Source organism: Canis aureus, chromosome 10 (genome assembly GCF_053574225.1).
Source record: "Canis aureus isolate CA01 chromosome 10, VMU_Caureus_v.1.0, whole genome shotgun sequence".
NCBI classification, from domain to species: Eukaryota; Metazoa; Chordata; class Mammalia; order Carnivora; family Canidae; genus Canis; species Canis aureus.
The window spans coordinates 31,113,072-31,140,453 of NC_135620.1; the positions used below are offsets into that span (position 1 = coordinate 31,113,072).

Consider the following 27,382-nt stretch of genomic DNA (forward strand, 5'->3'; position numbering starts at 1 on the left):
AACTACAAGATATGCTCTATTTCACAAAGAAAAGAGAGCCCTTGGCACATCTCGAAAAGACCAGAGTTATTGGTTAATCACTGAAACCCATAATCTTCTCAGACTGTTTTGTTTTTGTTTTTTTCTGATTAAATTTAGAAAGGTTTTAACTGTAGAACATCTACAGAACAACTGATAAGTACCAAGTATATAATCAAAATCCATCCTTACAAAAAAATATAGGAATTAATTTTGTAAACCTCATTTTCAATATATAATTCTTCTTTTTAGGTCTTAAGTTCAGAACTTTAATAAAAATATTTTAAAAATAGGCTATACAAAAAAAAGATGAGAACCTGATGCATATGCAGATTAAATGTTGTTTTTCTTCCAACTATAAGCCTAATTGACACAAGAGTCTGGAATCATGAAAACTGTGTTTTAAGTCAAAATAGGCATTCCCTAGTTAGAAAATTATATAGTCTCTAACTTTGAAAATGAAAACCTGTACCATTTAAAGCAAAAGTAGTTATTTGTTTGCTTGTTTTATGTGCCATTATACAGAGATAGGAGAGAATTCCCACTATAACTAAGCATTCGACAATTATGTATAATGTGCCCACTGCTCAGACCATGAGTAAGTCCTAAGATATTTTGTGAACATCTGAATTAAGGCTTCTTGGTTTCTAATTCAAAATTTTAGAATCAACTATAGTTCATTTCAAAAAATACTGGATAAATTACTGAAGAAAAATCCATAAGAAAAACATGAGAAAGGATTCAGCTCAACAAACTGTAACAGTGAAGGAAAAAAAAAAAAGGACAGTAATTGAAAGAATTATAACTAACTCAGTCATGGATGTGTAGAAAAATAAACCTGAATATAAAACTTCTGATTTCAGGAGCACCTGGATGGCTCAATCAGGTAAGCATCCAACTCGATTTCGGCTCAGATCGTGATCTCAGGATCGAGGATGAGATGAAGCCCCAAGACCAGCTCTGCACTCAGTGGGAAGTCTGCTTGGGATTCTCTCTCCCTCTCCCTCTGCTCCTCCCTCTGCTTATGCTTTCTCCCTCAAATGAATAAATGAATCTTTAAAAAATAATGATTTCAAATAAAATTATTTTTATTTTTTAAAATATTTTATTTATTTATGATAGATAATATTTATTATTTATGATAGAGAGAGAGAGGCAGAGACACAGGCAGAGGGAGAGGCAGGCTCCATGCCGGGAGCCTGACGCGGGACTCGATCCCAGGGCTCCAGGCTCGCACCCTGGGCCAAAGGCAGGCGCCAAACCACTGAGCCACCCATGGATTCCCAAACAAAATTATTTTTAAAGGAGCATTACAAATCCTGGGGAAGAAACGACTATATAGTTTGGGGATAAGCAACAGGCAGTATAGGGGGAAAAATCTTGCTTTGTACTACAACTATGTATGACTTACAGATAATTTAAAGGTGAGACTATATGTCTAGGTTTTATGAGCTGCTTGGAAATATTTCATTTCTAAAATCAACTAAAAGCACAGTTTTCAAATTTAACTAAAAATCAACTTAATGTAGCTATTTCACTAAATGCCAATCCACTTTCTAATAACTACTTCAAACAAAAAAGTTACTAATTTATGAATAGTAACATAAAAATTGATTGATTAAAGAACAGACCATTTAGTTTGACAACTTTAAAAAAATCTGGCACATATAACTCTTGGTTGTGGATTTATAATAAATACAGTGTCTTCTAACAGAGCACTATCAGGTTTCTATGCTGGATATAAATATAATGTTATTTCCTAGTTATTTAGCACTTCCAAATACTTCACTATCTATATAAGTCTGAGGACCACTTGCCCAAAGAACAGATATAGAGTAGTAACAAGGGGAATGAAACATCAGAAAAACTAGATGAGGATCTTAGGAAAGGAAAAGACCTCTGATTCTAAATGTAATAGACATAATAATAAAGAAAAAGATCATCAACACTTTTGACTATATAAAATTATAAATAAAATTCTCCATATGAAATGAATTACTAAAGTAAGACCAATCAATACATTTAAGGTCCATTTTATCACAAACAAGACAAAGAGTTAATATGCTCGATAATGTAGAGAACATGAACTCGTGAATACAAACCCCGAGGCAAAGGATATGTAAAGACAAGTTGTATAATAGGAATAATCATTTGCAAACAAACATTAGGGAGAAGTTATCACTTTAGTAATTAAATAAATTATTAAAATAATAAGAAGGCAGTGTTTTGCCTATTACATAAAAAAAACCTAGATGATTATTTTCAAACTGACTAAGGAAAAAAAAAAACCTAGTATCCTCAGTCATTAATGGTGGTGTTATCAACACATACATCCTTTCTGGAATGCAATTTGGCAGTATGTTTCAAAAGCCGTAAAAACATTCATATCCTTTGACCTATCGATGCCACTTCCATGTATTAACCCTAAAAGAAATAATGCAAAATACAGAAAAAATTATCTCCATTAAAATGTTCTTCTAAACCCTGTATTTGGAATAGTGAGAGAAATAGGGTAAAAATAAAAACATAAGGAAATAGACACATCTGGTCAATGAAATATTGGGCAGCCATTAAAGACAATGGCCATAATTAGGCAAGATGAGAAAAATATATTTATGCTAAAATGTTAACTGACAAGATACTGAGCAGCAAACTCAATATACAGAATATAGGACTAAAAAAATTTTACTCAAGTAGAACAGTGGGTTGTTTTCAGGTAACAGGATTATTAGTGACTTTTTTTCCAGTGTAAATTTTCTATAATGAGAGTGTATTAGTCTTTGACTTTAAAATAGAAAATAGTGCAAATATCACTTACCACTGTATTAGAGCAGTTCACACACACACACACACACACACACAAACCTACTTTGGATTCATGTTTTCTTTCAAATCACCTTGTTGTACCCAAGCTACCTTTTCTTACTCTGCCACTTGTCAGACACACCCAAGTGGAATGTTCCACATTTCTGTGCCTTTCTGGTCTCTACTCAGAATGTGGGCTACCCCTGGGGCTCAGTATTTAATTTGGCAGGGCTCTAATTACATAAATTTTAAAAACTAACACATAAACCACATATTTCTAAAACCTAATCATGCCCATCCTTGATTTTTTTTCAGATAATTAAATGATAGAAAAATGATTAATTGCCCCATTTAATGGATTTAGCAACCCTTTGGCACCAATTATATCAATTAAGTATAGTATCATTATGGATCTAATACTGCATATTCTACAATGCATATAACGATATGTACAAGAGATTTCTATCACCATGTCACCTCACCTGAGAGTTCTCAGTATCCTTTCTACAGTGACAAATTCAAGTTCTGTGTTCTTACCTATAGCACTATAAGCTGTGACTGCAGTTTGCTGGGTTGAAAGATGGACCATTAAGTCCTTCTGGGGTGAAAATGTGTAGCTGTTTTATATAGCTTCTGCTCTATCATAATATTTCTACAACCATCAAGATTTAGATCTTTAATTACAAGAGGAACCTGATTTTCACCTTGGTTACTGATAGAGACGGTACTTATAATCACAATAAAAAGCCAAGACTTGAAAAATGAGACTTTGTAAGAGGTGAGTGTCCTCAGGCTCAAGTAGATTAATTGGCTCAAAGCAGACCTTCTACTTTTCCACTTTGTTACAGGGGGCTGAAAATGTCATGAAGCATAAGCACTCCCATCCCTGCCATGAATCCTCTCAGTAAATAAATAAATAAATATGTTATAACAGAAATGGAAATAACCTTTATTACTCTATTGAGAAATTTTCTGAGAAAGGGGTGGGAGACACAGTTCATGGTCCTAAGCAAACACCAATTTATTATACAGCAAACACGCTCAGCATCACGTACATACAATCCTCTACCCCTAACAGAGACCTTTGCATCTTCTTTTAAAGCTACAAGTACTGTTGAATATACCAATAGATTGTATTTCTAAACAACTGCCTTTAAAGATACTTATCCCTCAGAAACCCATTTTCGCTGATTCTGATTATGTAACTGGAGGTAGATAGGACAAAGAGTCCCAAAGCTGATTAAAACAAACAAACAAAAAACTATCCCTGGCTCTTGCTACCTATTTTCTAAAGTATATTTAAAACAAAGCAACTTCTTTCTATAACTATAGTAACAATGTGAAAAAAAATTCTACCTGCAAAATGCAAAGGCTGCAACTAAAAATATCAGAACCTGTGGTGCTCCCTGTGGGAGGTGATAGAGACTTAAGATGTGAAAGGAAAAGAGAAAGGCATTTGGGAACAATTATCTCAGGTTCTGTGACCAAAAGAGAGGCTGGTTGAGAGAAAGGCTATGTTTCCAGGAATTGTTAAGTAGTTCAGCTTTTATCCCTCCCCTTCACCTAACTATTCTATTATGGCTCTAAAAAGAACATTAAACTGATCCTTTAACCCTTCTGTGGGGCTGGGAGAGGGTGGGAGAGGGTGCGGTGGGAGCTGAAGTATAGGCTTAGAATTGTCTGCACCACTCTGCCTCTCATCCCCACTGGATTGTCAGGGAAGACTCTGGAGGTCCCCATCTGCCCCATATTTCCTTCAATGACTTCTTACAGGTTTTCTGATACACACTTGTCAGCATTAACTACAGGTGACACTGGATTGGCTTGATCCCTGACAAAATTCAAGAGTATTATAGAGCAAAAGGACAGTAAGACAGATGCTAAGAGGAGGCTAGGAAATACCCAGAATCTCCTTGAGGCCTCTCTCCTGCCTGTGCCAGGCACCCTAACAAAGACACACACATTCTGCTCTGCATATGGGGCTTTAAGACATCAGAAGTATCCAGTTGGCTTAGAGAGGCCTGGTCTACACCTGCTATCCCATTAAGAACATCTTCACTCACGGTCACAGCATCCTGTGTGGATGCCGAAGCGCACACCCATACTACTGAGGACCTTCGTTCAGCCATCCTGCCGCTACCTCACCCTTCTCATGTATCTCCGCAGTGAGAATGGCTGAAATACACACAAAAATCTCTTGGGAAATAACAGAAAAGACTGCTAACGAAATAAGAGGAGACGTGGAGGAACTGACAGTCCTCAATTTGCTTCCTTCCTTGACTTCAAGACAAGTGTACCCCTCCACATCCCGCAGGTGCAAGAGACAGAGTATGCATATTTGCCGTGAGTCAAGCAGCACAGGTTCAGCTATCGACTCTCTTTCCTCGAGGATGTATTTCTGAGACACTATCTTTCGCTTACATCTGGCAGGTACATTCTTTCCTACCAAGATCAATGGGTGTTGTCAGTACGTAAACGGTCTAGCTTTATTTTATTGCATATGAAACCTTACAAATACCACGCGACGTTACAGACTGATCAGGGAGACTGGCGCTGCCCAACACAGCTTCAGGCAACAATGGAAATGTCCTATGTCTCTGCTGTTCTATGACACCCAACTACATGGAGATCCTGACCAACTTAAAGTACAGCTAGCATAACTAAGTTTATAATTATATTTAATTTTAATTAAGAAATAAGGAGACTTGGCATCTTATGGAGATATGTATGTACATGTGGGTATATACATATACATATGTGATATATATATGTGTATATATATATATATATATATATGATAAAGAATATCTATGTCCTTTTCTTTCCTTTGAATTTTTTTTAAAGATTTACCATTCATTTTGAGAGAGAAAGAGGGGATATTTGAGTAGGGGAGGGGCAGAGGGAGAGATAATCTCAAGCCAACTTGCCAATGAGTGTGGAGCCCCACGCAGGGCTCAATCCCAGGACCCTGAGATCATAACTTGATCCGAAATCAAGAGTCGGATGTTCAATGGAGTGAACCACCCAGGTGCCCCTCCCTTAAATTTTGATGAGAAAATGCAGTAGATTCCTCACCAAAGTGGATACCGTCTGGTGTAGAACCTTCCTCTGACTCAGAACCAGCAATGAATTGGCCAGGACCCCATTTCTTGCAGCATAACAAGGACTGCGTTGACTAAAGAAAAAAATGGCTGATAGTTCAGGAGACCAAGGTTGAAGGGCTAGCTGGGACAGTGAAGTCTTCAATTCTTGGGGTCTTAGTTTCCTCAGCAAAACAACATGGAATTTAATCTAATGGCCTTTCTAGTACCTTTGGGAAATTTCCCATCAGCTTTCAGGGAAATGGTTATCCCTATGACAAAGAGGCTGATGTGGCTTATCTTACAGGCAGAAATGTGTTTTGTTCTCATATGGAAATGTGAAAAAACTGTGTAGCTTGTCACTCTGGTACCTAAATAAGCAAAAAAAGAAGAGTCTTATGCTTAAAATATCTAAAAGATCATTTGTTTCCCCTTTACCTAAAAGTAATACTCTGTTCACACAGGCTTATAGATACAAGCTTTTACCTATTTCATTATTTTTCTCGATTCTAATTGCAAAAAAAAATATTACTACTGAAAAATTATCCTCCTACATCACTGTGCATCTTTTCTTCTAAATAATGAAGGCTATTTTGAACATTTTACACAATCAGAAATGGTAACAGGCCTTTTAAGCACATTTGTTAAACACTGTTAATCGTATTTGTTACTTTTAATTATTTTATATATGTGTGTGCGTGTGTGTGTGTGTGTATTTTTCAGTATGAACAACACTCACAACGTGACTAGTTTGGCATACCCCATTAAGGGCTCTATCATTTTAAAAATGCTTTGAAATAAAATACAGTCAGAATGAGGCTAAGAAGATGCACATTTTTAAAAATTTCTCATAGAAACTAACCATCTGTACAATAATCCATTGTCTGCTCTACAAAGGTGATTTATTAAGGATAATGAAGCATATGATTTAATAGCTGCCGCAAATCCTTTTCCAAGTAAGGATGGGTATAAATAATACAAAAAGATGGTCCAATAATAGCCAAATCCTAACCTAAGAACTATTCTATATGCTAGGTCACAGGAAATTAGATGAGCTCAATTAACTGTGGAGCTAAGTGACGTGTGGTTAGGTAGCTAAGGTTCTACTCACTCTCTCCTAGCCTAGTAGTGGTTATTATTGCTATTTAGTAAGTCTGTAAGTTCCACCATCATGATGGAATTTGAGTAGCTTTTTTCCACATGACAACACAAAGCTCTCCAATAGGAAACAGACTTTATGTAGCACCCATTTCTCAAAATCTTAAGAATTTAGAAGTCTGTCTATTTGTCAGTGCAAATTGTACTTGGCACTGTTTTCCTCCTCTGTATATCCCCACAGTATCTTGCATTTAGTGGAGTTTAATGTGTGGCACTTTAAAGAATGAATTCATAAATGGGAGAACAGGTGAGTAGTAAAATGAGGTCTCTAAAATCCTTGCAGGAACAACAACAACAACAACAATAACAACAAAAAACATGCAATTCTATATCCTTGTGAGAAACGGTTCTAGCATTTGCCAATACTTACACTTTTAACTTTTGATGGCAAATTGTCAAAAGGTTATCTCTTTTGGTGGTAAAGGTTTCCACTGGCCAGATTCTTATAAAACATGAGAAAAACCCAAGAAATCATACACACTCTCTGAACGAAAATGTCCAAACATGAGCTCCTATTTGCAAACCAACACATTCCTCTTCTGGTTAACTCTGTTAATAGTCAAGTCTTTACAAACACTATGAATCAGTGAGGCAAATTTCTGGTAACAAGAAGTAAAACCCATCATACTTACAGGTGTTTGGCATGAAAAGATTATCTGAGTGCGCCTTACAGAAGTGGCATAGCCATTCACTGATAAGCTGGCACAGCTAGTCCTGTCCACATGCCACCCAGCAAGTCCATCTAAAATAAGATTAGGTGTTACAAATCCTTGTTTTTAAATAACACAGGGATGTGGAAAATTTCCACAGCACCACATAATCAAGGGGCCTATATGTGAGACATATGTCGCCGCCTAAAAAAATGTATGCTTCACCAAGTACATTCACCATCAGCATGTTTCCACACTGCAGTTTCTACCACTTTTGCTCTTGTGAGCGTCGCTTGCCAGAACTGAGATCAATTTTATTAGATACCATTAGTCTCTGTTAGGGCGGTCATTTGAATAACAACAGATTGGCAAGTATAAAACTAAGGCACCTGTTGTACATTTGGCAGCCTGGATGAGGCCCTTTAAAATGAAAACAAATACAAGCTATAATCATGCCAGGCAATGGCTTTTGGTTCAATAATGACCATGTGTCAGAATTAAGTGCATCTGGGAATTCCTACCCCAGCCAGATGTAAAGGCAGATTTGTCTTGTCTAGTGACATATGAGTAGATACACACAGTATACTCAGATTTGGCTTTGTCATGGCTTGGTAGAGAACTAGGTAAGTGGAATTTAGCTCACGTAAAATAAAAATTAACTTCTAATAGGCAATTGATAATATAATCGTAAATTGCAGGATTAAATATTAAACATACGGGTTATAAGATTTGGGCCACGAACTAATCCATCTCTTATTTCTCTGCACACACTTGATTTGTTCATGGAATATTTCACAACAATGTGCCAATTAGGACTACGCTGAGCAAGGCCATGGGCTAGGTGCTAGAGATACTGCTAGGAACAAGACATGGGTTTTAGCTTCAAAGAATTTGTAATCAGTCAGCCCATATATAAGCAATTGCAGTGCATTATGATATACGTTATGTGTCTAATTTATTCAGTGCTTGTTCAGTGCATAAAGCGTATTCAGTCTTGGGAGAAGGGGATGTCTTCCTGGAAGAGTTATCAGCTAAGATAAGACCTAAAGGAAGAGATGACACGGACAAAAATAGAAGGAGAAGGGACTTTACGCATGGAAGAGAAAAGACATGCTCAGAATAACAGATGGAAGAGTCAGAGTAGTGCATCTGGGAAACAGCAAATACTTTTGTGTGGCTGGAATGTACACGCATTGAGGGTGGGACAAAGGGAACAGAGAAAATGAACATAAGAATGGCGAGGTGGCAAGAGACAAGGCAGAGGGAAAGATATCAAGGTGTCTTTTGCTGCATATTTCAAGGAAATGTGGGACCACAGGAATATTTGGAGGAGAGAGATGACTTGTTCAAATATGAGTTTCTTAAAGACCACACTGGCTGCAGAACAGAAAAGCAACTATAGTATGTTCCCAACTAAACACGGAGAGGCTGCAAAACAGGCAAAAGATGATGGGGACCTTGCCAACAGATTTGGTTGAAAGGAAGTTAATACTAATTTTGGTATACTTGGGATAACAAATCCTTTAGATAAAACAGATTTTAAGTGACAAATTTTAAATCACAATTAAAATTATGTATTTCCTAACTTTTTAATTAAAACTAAATTAGATCGGGATCCCTGGGTGGCGCAGCGGTTTAGCGCCTGCCTTTGGCCCAGGGCGCGATCCTGGAGACCCAGGATTGAATCCCACGTCAGGCTCCCGGTGCATGGAGCCTGCTTCTCCATCTGCCTGTGTCTCTGCCTCTCTCTCTCTCTCTCACTGTGTGCCTATCATAAATAAATAAAAAAAATAAAAAAAAAATAAAAAAAAAAACTAAATTAGATCAAGCTGAGTCAAGACAATAGTAAAATCAGACTCAAATGCATTTAGGAAATCATTTCTTAGGTAATGCCTGAATATTCCTAAGAACATTTACTGAACTTGTCATTCTTAATTTATAACTGTTATCATCAAAATACATGTATTAAGATAGTAGCTGAGGAAGAACCTTCACTACACATTAGCCAAAGAAAGTAGGATCTCCTTTTCCAGGCTTCTCAGAGGTTGTATTTATAGATTAACTCACAGGAAAACATGGCTAAGCTAGATAGTGTATGATTGCGAGAAGCACTTTAGAAGCCTGGGTAAAGAAGGCTTTAACTGTTGACATTCTGTAAGACCCATAAGATACCAGAGCATTTTCTATGTAGCTTTATTTTATGTACCGTGTCTGACTTAAAACTTCAGGGTGCCTTGTTGCCAGAGAAAAAATAATTTTCCAAATCATCAAACAAATGTAAATCCTATATTGTATTATTTATAAAATCATAATTAATCAGAAATAGGCCTCCTAAGCCTCACGAGAAAAGAAAAAAGCTAAACCTTCATAAAACAGATTAAATGGAGAAAAACTTATCAAATCATCCCTTATTGATAATGAAATTAACCGGTAAGCAGTGAAAATAGAGTATTTTAGAAGAGACATTATAATTGACAAAATTTACCAGATACAACTGTGTAGGGCAGGCTGCCAATAAATAGAATGCATACATACATATATATATCAGTCACTTGGCATAATTTCATTCCTTTGATGGGAGACTGCTCTTCAGATAATCCTGCTGGATCCATATTTCTCTATCTAAAAATGTTTTGTTTCCTTACCTGTTGGGCAGTTATGAAAATGCCAGCCTTTGTGGTTTTTAAAAACTATTCTTGGTAGAAATATTTTGTTTAACCACTTCTGTTCCAGAGCTCAGGCAGTTGTGTCACTGGCCTGAAAAGCAAATAATTTTGGAGTTGGAAGGCAATGCCTCCAGTCCCAATCAGAGAAAGGAGCAGACGAGGCTCATCATAAATGAGGGAGGAAAAATAAATAAATAAATAAATGATGGAGGGACAACCTACACAATGCCTAAGATTCTTCCTGAATTTGGGTCAAGAAAGCACCATATTGGTTTTACTTGCCTAGTATACGTGAAATAAATGCTTAAAAATCCCATCAGACACAAGCATATACTGAGGGTTAAGACTAGAGTGGATGATCCTTGAAATTGTAATATTGCTTGACTTAAAACCTTGGCTTTAAGTTCCTTCTTTACTATTTCTAGCTATGCAACCTTGGGCAAGTCACTCAACCCCTTGATGAATCCATTTCCTCTGAAATAAACTGGTGATAATAAAAGCATTGAACTCAGACACAGTTACTTTAGAGATTAAATGTGGTACTGAAGAAAAAGTGCTATGCTGAATGTCCAGCACCTAGTAAGTACTCCAAATTCTAGCAACCATCACTCCTCTGCACTGACACAGACCACAGCTACTGTACTTCCAGTATCACAAAAATTAACAGAAACTTGGTTTTCACCTATTTCGGAGTCCTGAGCATCATAAGTGGTTTCAAATGAACTATTATTCTCCACATTCATGATTTCAATTAAATTCAACTCAAACTAAATTCAAAGAAAAGGGCAGAGTACTTGAGCTGAGAACTAGAAAATGAGAGAATAATTAGAAGGATTTCAAGGGATGCAAGTTAGGACAGCTGGTAGAGAAAGAAGATTCCAGAGACAGTGCTGTCAGAACCCGAGGTGCCGGGAGCAGTCTTCTCTCGGATGGCAGGGACTCTGCACGCTGCAGGAGGATGAGCACCTGCATGAGCATGAGCACCTGGAGTCCTGTGAGGGAGGCTGCCCACTGCACAGGTGAGGGCTCACCTGCAAAGTGCCTGGCTCGCTGTGCTAGGACTCAGCACTTGAGTGTGCAGACTTGAGAAGGCTGGCGTTCCAGAGAGCAAAAGTTTTCAGGAAGAGCTAGGAGAGAAGCATGAGAACACAGAGACCGCCTAGGAAGCTATGAATGATGTCCTGAGCATGTCAACAACACAGGAAAGGGAGCGGTGGAAAGAGAGTGATAGGGTTAGAGGAGATGACAGGAATCACACCCGCAAAATTGAATGGGGATAGGAATAAAAGGAAGGGTGACGCCCAAGTCACTAGGGCAGGGATAAATCAGATGATGGGGTATCAAGAAAAAAAAGCTGAACTGAGTATGGATGGAAGAAAATATTTTAGGTTATAAAATGCAGAGTTTGGGATGCAGGAGAGCCTTCTATTTCTCAACCATCTAACAGGCAGATAGGAAATCAGGTCTGGAACTCCACTGAGAAGTTAGGAAATTTATTTTGAAGGTCACCTATGTGCAAAATTATTGCTTCCGGAAGAGGTGGATAGGAACATCACAGGAGACTGGATAAAAGGTGGCCTGAAGAGGGCCATAGGTCCAATGGAAAAAAAAAAGGAGTTTAGGGTGAAGATGGAGACACAGGGCCAAAACACCAGATAAAGAGAAAACAATGTTGATGAAAAAAAGTGCCAAAGAAAGAACTTAGAGAGAACAACTACCACCCATGGGATATTTCCAATGGAAGATGTTCCCCAAAATATAGTCCTCTAAAACCATTACAATTCCTTCTCATCCCTGCCCCTGCCGGAAAAAAAAAAAAAAAAAAGGAAAATTATTTCTTGGCCATTAAATGGATTCAGAATATTTAAGTCGTTTCCAATAGACTACTATTATTCCCAACTAGCCAAATAATCTTGGCTAGATCCATTTAAAATAAGATATAAAACCATGTACCTCAAAAACACACTTAACTATTTCAACCGGAAACATCAAAAGGGGTACACATATTTTTTTTCTCACTTAAAATTCTTTAATAATATTTCAGTTAAGTTACTACTACAAGTAGTTTGAATTGTTTTTTACAGAGGCCAGCACCTACTTGTGCAGTAAGAAAGCATTAGTGCACACTCTCAGTAAGTCCCTTCAGTTGGGACAGAACATGAGGAAGGGGGAATGGAAGAAAAAATTATTTTAACCACTGAAAACAAATGTCTCTTTGACCTATAATGGGACACCGGATTGGCACTTGATGTGTCTAGTCTAATTTTTTCTCTGTGAAACTGTACTGGCAGATCTTAGGGAGAGACAGAAGGCAGTAAATTCCTATCCTCCATCAATACATTTGACCTCAGAACAAACCCCACAACTGGCTACAGGCACCCACCATCCATCATTGCTCTTGAAACCTGATCTTTCAGGGAAGGACAGCTGCACTGGGCAAAGAGCTAAGGAGCTTTCTAAGATGCACTACCATTGAAGAAAAAAAAAAAGGCAATTCTTTTGGTTCAGTGTTGTAATTAAACGCTTTTCTAAACATTTCTTCCCCCAGACTACAGCTCCACGTCAAATATCATTAAGACTCCATTAATATATTTTTTATTTTCAAGTAAAATGCTCTCTTTGCATATTTTAGGTAAAATCATTGCTAGTTTTTGCTTTAAATGCTTTCTGTCCCATGACATACTGATGTATACAGATTTCAATAAACATGCTGAAAAGAATTATTGAAAAGAAACTGTAGTTCCAGCATCTGTAGTAATCACAGCATTGCACAAGAGAGTGCAAATTGAATAACAGACACAAAACATCCATGTCCAACACACCTAATTTTTAGGTCAGTTAGCAATAATTTATAGCAGATAGCTAAAAATAGCAGAATCCTATCACAGAAACTAGTATTAATGAATATAACATGTTTCTTACATAACTCTTATAACCAGGATTTATTTTAAATGAAAAATAAGACAAATTCTTCTTATCTAATCGGGACTTCATTACATCTATGGCTATTTTCTCCACTTTGCAGATCGTGAAACTGAGACACTGAAATGTTACGTAACTTCCCCCAAGATTCCACAGGTAGTAAGTGACAAGACGAATGTATAAATTCCGTTCTTCTTGTATCAAATTTATATTCTTTTCACTGCAGCAAAAGAAGGAGAAGGAGGAAAAGGAGAAGAAAAGGAAGAGAGGGAGGGAGCAAAGAAGGAAGGAAGTCGGTCGAGATTTTACAATCTTTAGCATTACCTTTCTATACACTATAAACTAGCAGGATTAAATAAGATTTAACAAGAACGAGTTTTCAATTATTTATAAAATCAGTACTAATACAAAATTTTTTGTTAATAAAAGGAGTTGATTTACTGAAGCTTAAAAGAGAAGGCTCTTATTACTTGTGACCCAATGATTACAGATGATCATTTTATATATTGGAAAGTACAATATCTCCTAATCCCAAAACAATACTGAGAAGCGCTGTTTTCTAAATGGAATTCACAATCTCAACTTAGTTAGCTAGTGCTACATTAAGAAATAGAGCCTGAAGGCTGTTAAAAAAAAAAGACAATTAAGAATTTATAAATCCAATCAATTTCATGAAACTGACAAGAATTACAGAGCTTAAACCCAGTAAATAGCAATGTGGTGAAGGTCACAATGCTCCTGATATTGTTATCTGAGTATCAAAGTTAAACGGGGTTTCTGGTCAGTGAAAATCCAAAGAATTTGGAGAAAGCCTAGCCTCAGATGGCCGCTTTTGCTTTCGTATTTTGTCATATATGCTGAAGGAGCCGAGGAAGAGCCTGCCACCTAAGAGCAGTCGTTTGCAAAGGAAAGCAGGGCCTGCTTGCTTCAGGTGGGGAGTAAGGATCATCTAAGTTGTCTCAATATTACTGGTCTGATGGCACACCTGAGCTGCTGGCTTATGGACAAAATCAGCGGCCTTAGCTTTCCAAATTGTCAGTTCTTTCATTAATTTCCTTATCTGACACAAAGGGATTTGATTTGAGGGACAGTAAAGGTTGAAAAGTAAATACAAAGTTCAGTGTTGCTCTATTTTTATGTAATTTTTAAAAAGCTATAGACAAACGGGCCAGTATTGATATGATCCAATTAGATATATCAGAGCATCAAATAGAAAATAATGAACAGAAAGGTACTGAATGGATTCCCTGGAGAGGGAGAAGGCAGGACATTACAGGCATGATTTTAGCCATTTCCCACCCCCCCGACACAACACATTGTTTTAGGAATATGGCAGTATATGTGGATATAATACTTAAGTTACTTCAATGTCTAAGTCTTAAAAATATTTGATGAATAAAATGTTAAGAGAAGAAAATACAAATTTGATTACATGAAAGCAAATGGGGGATTTATTAATGGGGAAACGAAGGGCAGAGGACTTCTATGTAATTTTGTGACATACTTTTTAAAAGAATTCTATTTCATTAGTGCTTCAGTCTAGCACCATTGTCATGACTTTGTTATTTAGGTTGCATTAGGTCAGAGACTGTTGTAACATATAAGCATTTGCTCTTTGACCTTCCCAAGGCTTATGACGCAAAGAAAATGCTGAACTTTTATATCTAAGGCTATAATTTCATATAATGAACAATCAAGAAGCACAAGCCATATATTCTTTAGCGATCTTTTCTAAGGGCTTAATTGTGAAGAGCTGAAACACATTTAAAAAAAAGGGGGGGTGGGGGAGTTAGACACTTCAATTGTCAAAACAAATGCAAGCCAAGCATGAAATTTTAAAAATGTTATCAGCTACTAATTAGAAGCAAATGAGATTATCCATATAGAAAAACATATCCCTAAATAAACCAATCCTTTGTTGGAAATTTCACTGTGCTATGAAATTACAGAAGCTTAAACAAGTGATGTTTGTTGGAATAAAATTCACCGACAAATCCCTTCTAAACAATCTTCTTCCACGTTATCAGATTTCTTAGTTGATGTGTTATACGGGAATCCTCAATCTTATGGCGCACACAGAGAAAAACACCTCTCTTTGCTATTTCTTGGCAAATCATTAATAATATAAAAAGAAATGTTTTTAAACATTGACTTTGCTTCAGGCTGCAAGTTGCCCTTGTGACATCACAAGCAAGTAGCTTTTCAAAAAGAATTTTTCAAAGAAACCAAACAGTATAAAGAAAAGGTAAATAACTCCATAAGGCAATGAGGCACCCAGATAGGCCTGGCTTAAAATATACCTTATTTTCTCACACTAAACTTTTCAACCAAAACTCCTGTCCCTTTAAGGAAATAGAGAGAAACACACACACACACACACACACACACACACACACAATACATTCTTTGAGTACTCTGGAAAACTGAATACTTACATCTGTATATTTAGCACTTCATATATCTTGTAATACTAATCCTAAAGGTGTATTTTGTGGCCACTAAGTTGGGCACACTATGTCAAAGGTAAAGTTCATTTGTGAGATAACCAGAAACTTTGGGGGGAATGAAAAGAGTACCCATGAGCAAAGGTTAAGTGCATAGATTTAAAGATGTGACTCTGAAAGTTCCAGGCTCTCGGGATTACAAGTTGGAGCACACACATACCTCAACTCTCAGACTACCCACAAATACACAGCTGAAATGGAAGGAGGGTAGTTTTAAAGCAAAATCACCTTGAGAAATGATCCTGCCTGAAATGGCACTTTTCATATGTGATTGTGTTAATGATTTCTTATTTACCCATAGAATCTTTTTAAAAATAGAATTGTTTAATGGCTTGATAAATCAAGCTTGGTCTGAAGGAAATCCAATATGCAAATACTGGTAGAGTGCTGTTTTACCAACAGTCACCCTTGTCAGTTTGAAAAAGTGAAAATCAACAAAAGAACAGTGTAAGTATACTTGACCTTATTGCCTAATGTCTATCAAGATTGCCACGGCTGGTCGATTCCAAATTTGTGAAACTGACACTTAAAAATGTATAGTGAATCTTCAGTCCAGGACCCTCAAGTGCTGACTAAACTGGACTCAGAGCCTCAGATTCTCCTTCCATACTAACTTGCACAGCACTTACAAAGCGAGTTTAATCACACCATCAATCTATGACTACACTTTCCTTAAAGTAATGCTGCTTCATTTATCTTTTAACCCTACGCTATGCAAATAACATCCTTATCAGTCCAATAAAAAAATGTATTAACGTTCCTACTTGTTTATCCTTGACATACACTGGGATCACATATGAATTTGCACAAATACTTCTCCTGTTTCACATTTTATATGAAAAAAACAACTTTACACCACCATAGTTTCAGAGAAGATCTGTGAATAATGTTCTTGAAAAACTCTTCAATCAATGATTATGGCTAAGATTAGAACATGAGTTAATAGGTTAAAAAACAAAACAAAAACTTAGGGGGCTGCCTACTTTTCTTTCTTTCCTTCTTTTTTTTTTTTAATGTCTCTCTAGGAAGGGTTTGCATCTGCCATCCAAGGGTATCTCCTGGATATAAGAACAGTAATACAGGCCCCTAGTGGCTCAGCGAACAGCAGCAGATGAGGGGATTCCAATTCTCAGTTCTCCACTTGGGAGATATTCTGGCTTTACATAAATGTCATTCTTAAAAGGCAAACCAAATCATTGTATTTAATGCTTTAATCAGTTTTACTTTCATGGTTATCTACCAAAATACATATATATTAAAGTATATCATCACATTTCATTACTTTGGTAACTACCCCTGCACTGGTCCAGGAAGAATTTGTGTTACATAACCTCCACAATAAAATAGTTAACATTCACTCTCTTTAATGTCATTACGAAAGTGATATATTACTCAAATATATTAAAATATATTTGAGAGATAATTTTCCCCTTTGAATTTTATTCCTATTACACTTACTGTACGGAGGGCTTTAAGAACAGATAATTTCTGAGTAAAGTGCTCACTATTTCAAATGAAATATTGATGCAAACTGAAGGCCACTTTTGAAATTGTAGAAATCGACACAGATTTCCCAACAACAGTCTGTGACAAAACGCACATTGGAGTGCATCTATTTTAAAAGATGTACAATTAATAACACCCCTTAATCCTCATCCTCTTGCTGTCTTTCCTTTACAAAAGAAAATTCCAGGCAGGCACATTTACAGCTTTTAGCAATTTTTAACTGGACACAATCTGACAGCTGAATTCATGAAACTGACCAGCTTGTCAATTTCACACTTTGAAAGTACAATAATAGCTGATAGCATGAGGGTGAATTTTAAAAATCTGTCACAGAATTGCTAGCTCCATTGAAAAGCAAAGTACAGTACATAATTATGGGAGGTGGGAGGTAGAGAAATTTTCTTCCTATGTCCATTTAGGGTGTCTATTTCAAGAATTCGGACATCTAGCATTGAAAATGTATTCTCTTTGCTAAGTCAATAAAATAATATCTATTCGTGGCGCATAACAGAATATGCTTTCAAAATAAGTACAATATCTGCCAAGTATTGTCCTGGATGTCATCATATTAGCAATATAGCATAATCTTTCGGTGGGTATCATCTAAATATTCTTTTAAATCCGAATATTTCAAGTCTTGGCACACCACCTTGGTTTCACTCAAGTTGAGTAGTGGATGTGCACACTTTCAAACAGACAATAGCCAAAATAGTCAAAAGTATCAAATGGTTGGTCTAACTCTCCATATGTGTGTTATTACAGAACGCATCAAAGGGAACGGTCCAAGTCTGTAGCTCTGGAAGTCCAACAGCGAATCTATCTCTCCAGCCACAAGCAGTTACTAGTCTCTGGGAGGCTCAACATGAGTGTGCTAAAGTAAGCTCTGGTAAGTCACTGCCACTGTGTCTATAGGCATCTAAAAGAAAATTGGAAAAATAAAACTTTAAGAGAAAATACAAGAGGAGTGATCTCTCGGGAATCTTCCTGAGTGCTTAAGGCACAAACTGTAGCTTGGTCTTGGGGGATCACTCAAAGAATTTTAGAAAACAGAGACATTCGGCAAGTCATGTGCTGGGAGGCGAGCTGGAAACAATACAAGTAGATGTGATAGTCCCGGGTTTTGAAGAACTGAACTCCTATTCAGAATCCTGGAACACTCAATTAATGAAAGCCAAGCTCACACTTAGTGTTCAAGATTCTTTTTAAGCCTAAGAAAACTGACTTCATTTGCTAATGCTGCTGAATGAAAATCAACCTCATAGATAAACAATGCAAGTTTTCTCCATGGCTACAGAAAAGCTACAATAAATCGATAGAAAAGCAAAGAACCTTTGGTTTGCTGCGGCTTTCCTTTTAAATTGTTTCCTACAACTTGTATTTTTCCTTATCAATTCTGCGTTCCTTACCCCGCGGGAGGAGTAAGAACAGCAGATACCCACAAGCTAGGACCCGGGATCTTTGATGCCGCCGTGGAGAGGTCTCCAAAACAATCCCCCTCCTCTATGGCAGCCGGGTAGACTTTGATTCCTGCTATTTCTCCTTCCCCCCACTAGTTCGGGGGAAAGAAAGAAAAAGAATTCGCCCCCTCACCATAACCAGCCCTCCTTAAAACAGTGATCACTGCCTCTTAAAAGAAAAAGGGAGAGGATGGATGGACAGACAGACCGACAGACAGGGAGAGGAGCAGGGGCAGCAGCATCGTCGGGTCGGGTCGGGTCGGGTCGGGTCGGGTCGCCCCACAGCTCCTGCCTCTCCCCAGGACCCTGCCCACCCCAGGAGGAGAGCGCGGGGGTCGCACAAACGCCCTCGTTCTCTACAGTGGCCACTGTCCTCGGTGTGAGGTTTCCGGCGCCCAGCGAGCCGCTCGGAGGAGGACCTGCGCCCGGGAAGGTTCAGAAGAGCCACTGTGCGCTCGGGGCCCGGCCGGGGCCGGGGCCGGGGCCGGGGCCGGGGCCGGGGCCGGGGCCGGGGCCGGGCTCGCGGGCGCGGGGAGCTCCGGCCCGGGGGGCGCGGGCTGCGGGGGCCGGGGCCGGGGCCGGGGCCGGGCAAGCCCGGGGCGCCGGCAGGGCAGGGCACGGCAGGGCAGGGCAGGGCAGGGCAGGGCAGGGCAGCGCACGGGGGCCGGACCGGGGCACTCGGGGACTCACCTGGTCATGCTGGCTCCGGGCAGCTGCCGCCACCGCCACCGCCGCCGCCACCGCCACCGCCTCCCGCGCCGCCAGCAGCACTTTCCCGGCGCCCTCGCGCCCCGCCACGGCCGCGCAGCCCGCCTGCCCGCCGCCTTCGTGCGCGGCCGCCTTACTCCCGCGGAGCCGCGGCCGCCGCCCGAGTCCCCCCGGCCGCCGCCGCCCGGCGCTCGCGCGGCCAGCCCAGTCCGGCTCGAGGAAGTGCGGGAGAGTCAGCGAGTGAGTCCAAAACCCCGAAATCCAGCATCCAGAGGAGCGCGTCCCCCCGCCCTCCCTCCACCCCTGCCCCCTTCTCCTCCTCCTCCTCCTCCTCCTCCTCCTCCTCCGCCTCCTCCTCCTCCTCCTCCCGGGCCGTCCTCCTGGCCCTTCTGAGCCGGAGGCTGCCGCGGCGCTTCCTCCTCCTCCTCCCGCTGCTCCTGCTCGCCCCGCGCTCGCCTCGCAGGCTGCGCCGCCGGGGGGTCCGCTCTCCCTCCTCCTCCTGCTCCTCCTCCTCCTCCTCCTCCTCCTCCTCCTCCTCCTCCTCGCGCGGCTCGCGGCGCGCGGCTCGGGGTCCGGGGTCCGGGGTCCGGGGTCCGGGCCGGCTCTCCTCGCCTCCCTCCGCTTCTCTCCTGCCCTCCTGCTGCTGCCGCTGCTGCTGCTTTTAAAGACGGTTCTTTGGCCACAAATAGCAACTCGGCTGCCCCCCTCGGCGCCTCCCTCCCCTCCTTGTCTTCTTCCCCCCAAAAGTGAAGCGCACGCGAGAGGTAACCAGGACCTGAGGCCGTCGGGGACCGGGGCGAAGCGGGGCCGAGGGGGCGCGGCGCAGCCTGGGGAGCGGCCCGAGCGCGGTCCGGAGCCCGGGGAGGGGGGGGGGGGCGGCCCGTGGACCTGGCGCGACCCGGCGGCGGTGCTGCGGGCCAGGGGCCTCGGTGGGGAAATGAAATGGGAAAGCTCGGGAAAGTGACTGGAAAAGCTTCTCCCTTTGTTTCCCGGTCTGGGTGATTTCTAAAATCCTCGGAACCGCGCTGGGGATCCCCCGGAATCGCTGCCCCAGCGCGAGCAGAGCGTGTGCGCGTTGGCGGCGCGGGAGTGGGTGCGGGTGCGGGTGCGGGTGCGGGTGCGGGTGCGGGTGCGGCGCGGTGAGGTGCGGTGAGGTGCGGTGCGGTGCGCCCCGGCGGCCGGGCGCGGGCAGGACAGCGGGGCCCGCGGCCGCCGACCCACCGACGGGCCGAGGCGCGGGGCGCAGGAGGGGCGGGCGGGGCCGTGGGTGACGGAGGCGCCCCGCGCACAGGCGCGCGCACACACACACACACACACACACACACACACACACACAGGAGGGGGCGGGGTGACGTCACTCCCCCGGCATCCATCCGCCAGGCCAGAAAAGACCCCCTCCAACAAATTCACTCCTCCCCTAAGAGCTGCCCCCCGCACACCGGAGGGAGAAGATGCAGATCGCGCCCCCCCCCCACCCCACGCCCCCCAAAGCGGTTCTCAGAACACAAGGAGCGCGCGCTGATGAGCCCGCCCGCGTCCGCCCCAGTTCACCTTGGCCTCTTACTCGGGGATGCTCGTGGGATCTACTTTGGAGTCAGAGAGGAAGAGAGGAAGTATCGAGTCCATCTTGCGGGGACAACTCTCGTTTTGCTTCCGTGCTACTTGCTTTTAGGATGTTGGAAATTCACTGCTCCCCGCTTCTCTGAGGAACCCCGTAAACCCGCGCCCTAGACGTGCACTCGGTTGCTCGTCTGTGAACGCTTCCACCACAGCACACGCCGGTTGCACTCTTGGCTAACAGGCACATCTGAACCTTCCTCGCTCCTCCTCCGGGGATCTCTGGCATGTGGGAAAAGTCAGCAGCTGGAAGCCACCATTGGCAACTGGCCTACATTCTATTAGACGTTTTATTAGAAACTTGGTCAGAAAGGTTAAATAAAGTAAAGGCAGGGCCTCCAGCCACCTTCCTTGCTCATTCTAAACTCAGACCAGCACACACACACACACACACACACACACACACTAGGTGTGTGTGTTTTTGAAAGGGCAAAGGTAAGCAGACCTCTTAGGTTGCCACCAATGATCTAGCATCTCAGGCTGCCCATTGGTTTCCACCACCTGCATGCTGTCTTCCTGAACAACACTGAAGGACTGGTCAGTAATCTTCTGCCCCTTTTGTGCTCCAAAAAGAAGCCACATATTTTTGCAAGGAGTCTTGCTAAATTAAGTTTAGTTTTCCAGCAATTGGAATGGGAGAGGGGATCATTCTGGCATGACTCTTCCTTGCACTTTTGTTCTTTATGGTTAGCCTTATAGTAAAAAGAAGAAATTTGTATCTGTGCAACCCCCAGAGCCAAGTTTACCCTCCAGTCTTTCTTTCGGATGACATGAGGAACTGAAAGACTGAACAGGTATGAGGGACCCCTTGCCCCTGTGGCCTAAGGATGAATTCAGAAATCTGAGCCTCCCCATACAGGTGATTCTCCCCCAGGGTATAAAGTCAGGGTGTAAACTGACTTGGCTTTCCCATTGCCACATTCTCCTCCATAAACTGGAGAGCCCAGTGGATGTTGGATGTCAGAAGAACAAACGGGAAGTTTGTCAAACCCTAGTGATCCTTTTATATTGCATTTGGTGGAGACACGCATATCCATCTGCCGCATTTGAGGAGGTCTGACCAGGTCTGACCTGATTTTGAAAGATCCCGGCTGAGAAATCCGACTGCCGTCTGGGAGTGTAATCAAGGAAATAACCTACTCCACTGGTAGCAAGTTAGACTACTGGAGAAGGTAGCAATGATCTTTACCAACGTGAGCAGCAAACAGGTAAGCAAAGGGATCCAGAAAGAAGATGAGAAAGAAAACTATCAGTAAGTGAGATTAGCCCAAGGACTCTGACACCATGAAGTCCTAGATGCTCATCTTCCACCATGACCAAACGTCTTAGAGAAAGAAGTAGCAGTGGGAGACGGCGACTATTGAGTCTGAGCTATTATTATATAAGATCCAGTATTATTCAGGGCATGAGGATGAGGGGATCAAGGAGACAGAGGACATGGGAGCCCATATACAAATATTAATACAGTCAGTAGATTTGTAACAAAGTAACACTGCAACATCTCATATAATCTCGGGGAATGTTTACTATTTGGAGATCTGAAGTCAAAGAACATCAGAGGTGGGCTAATCATCTGTTGAAATCACCCAATTTTACAGGTAAGGAAACTGAGCCCCTGAGAGTTTAAGGTAACCAAACTATCTAGTGGCAGAAGCAGATCCAAAACCCAGATATCCTGACCCAATGTCACCCTGCCCCCCCGGCCCCCGCCCCACATCTTCCACCCAGGTCTAGATCAAATCGATTCTTTTTCCCCGTGTATCAATGAGCATGAAATAGAGAATATTTTAAAACTATACTTAAATGAAGAAAAATGAAGAAATAGGACTAGACATTCTCTCAGTTCCTTTCCGCTCTAGCATTCTGTTATGAATAGCACACAGGAACTTTGCTAGAGCACAACCCCCTCTAGTGCATAATTCAGCATACAATGAGTATGAGTCTACTTTGGACCCCATCCAAGGGAGTTAGTTCCTAGAAGTACTTGAAAGATTTTATTCTCATCTATAATGAAACATGCTAAAAAGACTAAAAATAATCATAAGGCAATGATAGTAATCATTTGTTACTCTTGTATTATGTACTAAACATCATGCTATCCCATTGTTTTCTAAAGGCTCATCATGACCTTTTGTGGATCACAAATCTAGTGGGTCAGGAACAATTTTCTGAGCAAAAGCAATGAAAGTAGGAAAGAAAAGAAGAGCGCATTATATATACTGAACATTGTTCTGTAAAACTTATGTTTTGACCATGTGGCTAGCGATTAAAAGTTTCAAAGCTGTTACCTTGCCTCCAGTCTTAACAACTGCCTTGCTAGTTAAGTATAATTAGCTCCATTGTACAAGTGAGAAAACAGGAACCGAGAGGATAATTTGGCCACTCTGGCAGAGTTAGCAAGTGGCCAAGCTAGGATTTTAAACCTATATTGGTTAGATTTCAATTATGTGTTTTTTTATTTCTATTCTGACTACAGATTATTAACCGAGGAATCGAATACCTGTTGATATTTTTTTTTTGTAAGAGCTTTTTTTTTTTTTTAATTCAGTTAGAAGGGAGACACATAACATAGATTCAAGTGACATGTTTTGAAGATAGTGAAGAGTTTCATAAGGTAGTGAAACGAATATCTGAGACCTCTTCCTATAGATGATAGTTATATCCAATATACTTCATTAATTTGCTGCTAAATGCACAAATGGAAAAATGTTTAATGTTTTTAATCTTCAAATAACCATTCATCTCTACAAGGGTTAAAATGTTTGAGACAGCTTCTCAAATTTAATTCATACAACATTTTTCAGTAGCTTACCGCTTGTTCCAGACACAGAACACGTGAGAGAGATTAAACAAACAGATATTAATTATACTCACTAAACAATAGTTTGAATCATTTGAGAACACAGGATCTACACATATAAAGTAATCAGACTGCCCCGTAATTCCATCTAAATTGTGAATAAGAAAGGAAGACAGTAACTTAGATGCCATGCTAATTTTTTTTTTATTCATATAGTCCTATGCATTCTGGAAGGAACATTGCACACATTTAGATGCTGTTATTCCCATTTTCAGATTTGGAAGCTCCTACACAGAACTAGTTGGTGATTGAAATGAGAGTCTAATCTTGATCTTTCTGATTCCACAAATCAAAGTCTCTTTACAAACAGAGGGGTTTCCAGTAGACTAAGAGGTAGTTAGAAATTTTGAGACGGGCTATGCAAACAGTCACATTTTTCTCCATATGAAAGAAAGGCACTTTCTTTTTCTCCAGGGCAGCATTTCTTGTTGCTGCCAGGCAGCGATGTTCTCTTAAAGAAAAGAAATCCGCATCTTTCTCTAAAGAAAGGCTTAGAAAAGCCAGGCCCTCTCCCCTGCCTCTGTTCAGTTTGGCTGCTGCATTTCACCCTCACCTGCAGTGTGTAGAGGACGTTATGGTACGATGCTATTTTCCATTGGCTCTGCTACTGGAGATTACAGCATGCGACTGTGACAAATGGATATTCCCATTAAATTCTTTAGTAGAGTGGGGCATTCCATTAACCATTGGCACTATCCCAACCCAAGTGAAACATTGGGTCATTTTTTTCTTGTGAGCAAGAAATGAAGGGGGGAAACGGAAAACAAAGGATATACTCTAATTACCTTTCTTCCTTTCTTCTTTTTTTTTTTTTTGTTGCATGCATGATGATAGCCGTATATTACAATTATTTATAATTAATATATGACAAGCTGTCAGCTAAAATTTAACAGATGATTTATCAAGAAGTCCCATTAACTCATACATTAAGCCGTGGGTTTCAGTATTCCCTAACAATAAAAGTGTGTTTTGGTTTTGTTGCCTTAAATCTATTGTGTTTAAATATTCAAAGGCCACCAATCTTTATATATTTGCAGCATCTTTTAAAAATACAAGTATGGCTAATACAAATGGGCACTCTGTTAGTAATGTAAGGAATAAGCACTTTTTTTGGCACGTTAACCTTTAGATGCTAATGTTTTCATTGACAAAACTGACTGCCTAGTGTTTATTTTTAAGTTTTAAACTTTTATGATTCTTTAATACATTTTCCAAATGGTGCCTTTGGTAGTAAAGGCAAAGCTGAATAAAGAAGAAAGTAATTGCACTTACTTATATTCCATTTAGAGTTTGTATCTTACACTAGAGGATTTTGAAATGAAGGAATATTTTAAAATACAGAAAAAGATTAAGAAGTCACCAGAAAGCTAGTAATTAATCACTCAATAAAGGGGAAATCTACAGAGACCAGAAACTGATGAAGCAGTCTCCATTTTGCTGAATAGCAAAAGAATGGGGCACATGGTAGAAATGAATCACAGATATTTCTTGGGAGAGATAGCAAGAGTCTTTAAAAGAGGAAAAACTTGGTTTCACTGTCTACAGAAGGTGAATGTCATGGGATATAACCTGGAAATGAAGTTAAATTCTAAGCTACACTGTTATTGGTTCCATGGCCAGCCAAAGTTTATATTGTTGGAGAGAATGATGGGGTTGGGAAAAGAATGATAGAAATGTAAAGCAGCATTTGTTTAGATTTTATTGCATGAGGCTGGCCATGCTGCAGGATGTTAATGACTCACAATCAACTACTGGAGAGGGTGCTGAATCTCCTTAATGAAAGAATGTGCATCAAGACTCAATGGTTAGGAAGAGAGAGGGAGGAAAAACATTAAAAAGTGAGGGCAAAACCCGAAGCACAGCAGTTTTTCAAAGCTTGTAAGACTTTTGTGTCCACCCATCAAGTCCAGTTTTCACATTTTTAGCAAGAAAGCCATACGAAGCTGCAACTTTATTTCTAAAGGGTCCTTCAAACAGGGTTTCAGAAAATGATTTTCAGAAACTCAGACGTGAAATAGCGTAAGTTGATTTCGTGTTAACAGCCAATCTACCTCTTCATAGGCTGGGGCTTATAAATGACCAGTGCAGAAACGGTCCCGGTATCCGGACAGGGACCTGTCACAAGACCTCGCCTTGCTTACCGGATGCCGCAAGTTCCCCACGTGGAGCTGCGGGTTCTTCCACACACAGTCAGGAGCAGTGTTCAAAGCGGCGAATGGAACAAAAGCATCACGGCTATGATTTTTCAGTTGCTTTTGAAACTTTGTCTTACACATCTTTACTTATCTTTAACTTCACTTATGCCACTTAACAGTTTCTACAGGGTGTGCATATTTAGCGAATGTTCCCTCTCAGCCATGTGAGAGCAGATTAGTGTCTGATTTGAGCCAAAAACTCTCATCATAGTGCTTTAAACACTATAGATACTCCAATAAATATCTGAAGTAAAGGAAGGGAGGGATGGAGATAAGAAGAGAAAAAGAGGACACGAGTTGGTTGTCAATCAACCCTTTTTTGTGAAATATTACTTTCTTTACAAAGCTTATTGCAGCCACTAAGTAAGATGGAATTTGCTCTGCCTCTGTTCTCCCATTATTTCTTTTTCTTATTTCATATCTGCCTATATTTTTATTGTGTATATTTGTGCCCTAATAAGCTCTGAGCTTGTCCTCACTGTTTATATCACCACCAGTAAGCACAGAACCTGGACTAGAAGCAGATCTCAAAAGAAGTCTGCTGAATGAATCAATGGATGATATAACGTGGGGCTATTAACAATCTTTGACCTCAAGAAGCACAAAAACAAATCAATTCAAGCATGTGTTTTCTCTGCCTTCCCCTTGGCAAACAAACCAGGGTCAGATATCTAGAAGCAGTCCTAAACAGAGCACTGGGCACCCATACTTTTTACTTTTTTCTATCAGAGGGAACTCCTACCTAGTGAGTCTCAGACTGTAGGAAATATCCTACCTTGTACCAAGTGGAGGTAAGAAGGAAAAGATATACAGGCTTTGCTTTTCCTTCTTATACTCATGCTGTTCTAAGAGTCTGGATGTCAAAACTGCTCAGTTTGATCTGTTCCAAGCTGGGGAAAGAAGAGATGAGAAATTAAAACAAATGCTGCAATCTAAAATGTTTTGTCTGTGATTCAGTCCTTCTCGTGCCGGCCGTAATACACTTGCCTTTTATTAAAGTTATATCTATTCTTGTTTCCCTCAGTCCTCTGTGCCTCTGCCATGGGCCAAATCCCATATATATTTCCAGATTGCAAGATTGTAAAATCTTTAAGAGAAAGACTGGGTCTTAATCTTCTGTGTGTACTTTGTACATCTGCAGAATGTCCTGTACAAGAAAGATATGATAAAATGCTGTTTAACCGAACTTTCCAAAGTCTAGTGTTTTCTTTAATATTAATGGGAATTCTGTGGGGG

General features: G+C 40.5%; 1 protein-coding gene across 37 annotated transcripts in view; it reads right to left on the reverse strand.

The window, feature by feature from the left end:
• PTPRD (protein tyrosine phosphatase receptor type D) overlaps nucleotides 1–27,382 on the reverse strand; it is a 2,191,141-nt gene that overhangs the window by 488,690 nt on the left and 1,675,069 nt on the right. Inside the window, exon 1 of one of the 37 annotated variants that reach the window (XM_077911922.1) lies at nucleotides 21,026–21,044. The exons of 35 other annotated variants lie outside the window; for them this stretch is intronic. The gene's annotated coding sequence lies outside the window, so the exon portion shown is untranslated. Of the gene's footprint in view, nucleotides 1–19,456; nucleotides 19,570–21,025; nucleotides 21,045–27,382 lie in introns of those variants that run through there. One more of the 37 variants, XM_077911921.1, reaches the window with a different exon arrangement.